The sequence below is a fragment of the Haliaeetus albicilla genome, chromosome 8, assembly GCF_947461875.1.
Source record: "Haliaeetus albicilla chromosome 8, bHalAlb1.1, whole genome shotgun sequence".
Taxonomy (NCBI): Eukaryota; Metazoa; Chordata; class Aves; order Accipitriformes; family Accipitridae; genus Haliaeetus; species Haliaeetus albicilla.
In genome coordinates this window covers 44,911,757-44,916,243 of record NC_091490.1, presented here as the reverse complement: position 1 = coordinate 44,916,243, position 4,487 = coordinate 44,911,757, and the positions used below count along the sequence as shown (strand labels likewise).

At 46.2% G+C, this 4,487-nt stretch overlaps 1 long non-coding RNA gene across 1 annotated transcript; it reads right to left on the bottom strand.

The window, feature by feature from the left end:
- Nucleotides 1-1,113: 1,113 nt before the first annotated feature.
- Nucleotides 1,114-2,632, bottom strand: LOC138686323 (uncharacterized). Its single transcript, XR_011325653.1, has 3 exons — nucleotides 2,518-2,632; nucleotides 2,299-2,404; nucleotides 1,114-1,188 (listed from the first exon to the last, which is right to left on the bottom strand). It is a non-coding gene; the product is annotated as an uncharacterized lncRNA (long non-coding RNA).
- Between the last annotated feature and the right edge of the window lie 1,855 nt (nucleotides 2,633-4,487).

Genomic DNA, 4,487 nt, shown 5'->3' with positions numbered 1-4,487 from the left:
ACGGGCAGGACAGGAAGATAAAGACAGGACAAGGGACAGGGAAACATTCTCAAGTGATACAGGAGAAGAAACAGCAAGAACTAGAAAAAAGAAACAGGGAGCCAGGTAGAGAGAAAAATTTTAAAAAGCAACAGCATACAAGAAACATAGGCAAGAACTAACAAATAGGCACAGGGAGATGTAGAAAGAGGGAGATGTAGAAAGAAAATGTAAGAAGTGACAGGGTACAGGACAGAGAGGGAAGAGTTAAGAACTAGAGACAGGGAGATGGATAGAAAGAAACCTAGAAAGAAAATTTTGAAAGCAACAGAGTACAAGAATCAAAAAGTAGGTACATGAAGCTGCATAGAGGGAGATGTTAAGAACGAAATTTGAAAAGCAACAGGGTACAAGAAACACAGGAGAGAAATTAAAATAAGGTCAGGGAGACAAAGAGAGGGAAAAGTAGCAAGAACATTTTAAAAGCAACTGGGTTTAAGAAACATGCAAGAATTTAAATAGGGATGGAGAGGTAGGAAGTTTCAAAAGTGATGACATACAAGAAACATAGGCAAGATTTAAAAAATAGGGACAGGGAGCCTGATAGAAGGAAACTGTGGTGGGTTGACCTTGCCTGGCTGACGAGTGTCCACCAAGCCACTCTATCTTTCCTCCTCCTCAACAAGACAGCAGGGTAGAAAATGCAACAAAAAAGCTTGTGGGTCAAGATAAGGACAAAGAGATCACTCACCAATTACTGCACAGGCAAAACAGACTCAACTTGGGGAAATTAATTTGTCAGTCAAAATCAGAGTACAATAATGAGAAATATGAACAAATCTGAAAAACACCTTCCCCCCACCCCTCTCTTTTTTTCCTGGGCTCATCTTCACTCCTGACTTCTCTACCTCCTCCTACCAAGCAGCACAGGGGGAGAGGGAGCAGGGGGTTGCAGTCAGTTCATCACAAGTTGTCTCTGCTGCTCCTTCCTTCTTCATGTTCTTCTTCTGTTCCAGTGTGGTGTCACTCCCATGGGGCCACAGGTCCTGCCAGAAAACCTGCTCCAGCGTGGGCTCCTCTCCACAGCGTCACAGCCTCCTTTGGGTGCATCCGCCTGCTCTGGCGGGCTGCAGCGTGCATATCTGCTCTGCCATGGACCTCCGTAGGCTGCAGGGGGACAGCCTGTGTCACCATGGTCTTCACTGCAGGCTGCAGGGGAATCTGCTTTAGGACCTGGATCACCTCCTCCTTTTCCTTCTTCACTGACTTTGGTGTCTGCAGGACTGACAGCTTCTGCACAGCATTTTTTAGCCCTTCTTACATATCACAGAGGTGCTACCAGGGTTGCTGGTTGGCTCAGCTTTGACCAGTAGCAGCTCCATCTTGGAGCTGGAACTGGCTTTGCCCAACATGGGGGCAAGTCCTGGTGTCTTCTCACAGAACCCACCCCTGCAGCCCCTGCCCACTCCCCTGCCCCAGCTTGCCACACAAACTCACTACAACACTGATTGGCTACAGGGCAGAGAGGGGGGATTGAAAAGTATGGAAAGGGAGACAGAGAGAGATGGGGCGGCGGGGGGCGGGTAGCAATGGGCTACAGGACAGAGAGGAGGAACTAATAAAAAGGGAGAGAATACCAGACAGAGAGATGGAGAAAAACAAATATTAGTGATGAGCCACAGGGCAGAAGGAAGAATTAAAAAAGGGGACAGTGAGGTAGATGAGAGAGACTGAGAAATATCAAAAACACTGATGATCTAAAGGGAAGAGAGAGGGAAAATAAAGAATAGGGACAGGGAACCAGACAGAGAGAGAATAATAAAGACAAAAATGGGCTATGGGACAGTGAGGGAAGAAGTTAAAACATAGGGACAGGGACCTGGAACAAAAGAATCTAAGAAAGTAAAAGTGTATCCAGAACACAGGGCAAAAAAAGGAATTTAAAAATAGAGACACAGCATCAGACAGCTGAGAGCGGCGGGAACTGTGAAGGGCTAAAGGGCAGACAGGGAGGAATTACAAGATTGGGATAAGAAGACAGACGGATAGATGGAGAAAGAAAAAGTAGTGATGGGCTGCAGGGCAGAAACAGAGGATAAAAAAAGAGGAATGGGACAGGTCAGAAGTGCAGAGAGAAAAAGAAAACAGAGAGGCAGAACAACAGAGAAAGAGGGGGACTTAGAGAACAAGAGAGGGAGAGGTACAGGAAGAAAAAAACAAAAAAATTAAAGCAGTGAGAGAAAGAAAAGGTGGGGGCAGGGAGGGACTGGGATGCAGAAGAGGGGTGACACAGCCCCAGGGGTCCAGGACTCACTGTACCTCCCGCTCTTGGAGCTGCTGGGAGAATTTGACAGTTCAGACATGTCTGTCTCTCTCTCCCTCTCCCTTCCTCCTCTGTAGCTGCAGTCACTTGACTGTCATCCACCTAAGAGAATAGATTGGTGCCTTACAGCTCTTACAATATGAGGCTTCCTAGAAACACAGCCTCACATGCACACACACACTACATGACTGTACTGTGGTTTTGGTTACACATACAGACCCTGCCGTACACACTGGTGATCGGATCTGCTGAGGACTACACGAAGAAGGATCCATCCTCACCTGGAGAGGCAGGCTATCTCCTGTCTGCAGCTGCTGGCTGGATCCTTGTAGTGTTCAGTTATAGGGAATTTAGTTATTGGGCCTACAAGTAGCTCATGGTCACAGGAGCGTTCCAGACGCTTTTAGAAGGCCTTGAACAGAATAAACAAGAAGAGAGAAAAAGAAAGATGCCAATTAGAAAAACACAGGTGCACATTCCATGATAAAGGGAACTTGGCACAAACAACCTCAATTCAGGGGCTTATCTCGACCAATTGGACTAAGACAAGTCCTGCATGCTCTAATTAATACGGCCAATTATGTCCTATGTTTATGCGCGTGTACAGAGCGGGTATAACTAACTTTATCTTACGTTTGTGCGCGTGGACAGTACCGATGTAACCAAGCACCGTTTATGCTTGTGCGCGTGGACACCAAATGCTTGCATGCAGCAACCAATCAGAGTTTCTAAACAACTTAGAGAATTGTATAAAAATGATCAGCTAAGCTCAATAAAGGGATGACTTTAATCATCATATTGGTGTTCTATCGTCCCGGCCCCGCACGGAATAATCCCTAAACCCTACAGATCCTCTTTACTTTATTCTTCAAATAAAAACTATTCTTCAAATGCAGACCACTACAGAAACTTTCCATCTGTCTCATACCATCACGGCAGAAGAAAGGGCAACCAGGGTGAAACGGTGGCAGCTGACATCCAGCTGAGAGAAGAAGGAAAAAAAAAAAAAACACACAACACTTTAGCATAAAACTGGGTAGGAATCCAAAGCTGCCTTTTTTTTTTTGTGAAGGTTTGTGAAGACAGTACGACTGAGCGGAGGAAAAAGTATTTTTGCGTCATCTTCGGTACAGTTGTTGACACAGGCCACTAGAGCTTTTGCATTTTTCAGACAACCGTGCCTTTTTTTTTTTTCTCCCTTCTTTTTTGACTCACTGGCAACTTTACTTTCACTAGAACTCACTTTCCTAGATACACGCAGGTGACAGACATAGAGACCTACATACATTTTCTCAAGCCTTAGTATAGCCGAGGCTTCATCACCCTATACATCCCAAGTTGAGTATTTGTGCTAAAGAGCACAGCAACACATCTGTCCTCGTGAACTGCCTCGCTGCAAAAAAGGAATCATTTTTTCCAGGCCGTTGCTCCAAACGGTCAAGATCTTTTAAAACCGCAGTTGTGCCACCAAACCCGCTCAGGGTCCCTCCTAGCTTTTGACCGCCCTGAGATTTAACAGGCACACGCTCCATTCCATCTTCCAACAGCAAAAATACGTTAACGCTCTCGGACCCAGAGCGCAACCCTACGGATGTCCACGCACACAGCCTGCCGTTTTGATGAGGAGCCACCGAGCACCCCTGCGAGCACAGCTGCACGCGCCAGATTGGTTTCCCCTACGCCGCGAGTTACCGGTTTCGGTGCTCATCTAGGTGCTCAAAAATGAACTACAGGGACACCACATATTCCTAAAAATTCAGTTATACATAAAAAAGTAAAAGGCTATTTCCAACTTGCCCATAAAAGCAGTATGAACAGAGAGAAGAGAAACACTCGACCCTGAAGAAGCTAACAGGCAGCTCTGAATTTACCAGACAGGAAATTTCATTCTTTCCCCTGAAACAAAAACACATCAAGGGACCAGTTCAGGAACAGGGCACGATCTGTTAACAGCAATTTTTCCATCACCTTTTCTGCACTAGCAGCATATTTGCCTTCTCTGTGGGTTTAACGTGGAGCATCTGTAGTGCCCTCGAACTCGCAAGTGTTTCTCTCCGCTCCCCCAGCCCAATACGTGCGATTACCTGAGCAGCAAGCGGAATTGACCACGCAGGATTTTCTTCGTGCGACGCGGAAGGTGACACTGGGAGAAGAGGAGACAAAGAAATGAACCTGCTTGTCACAC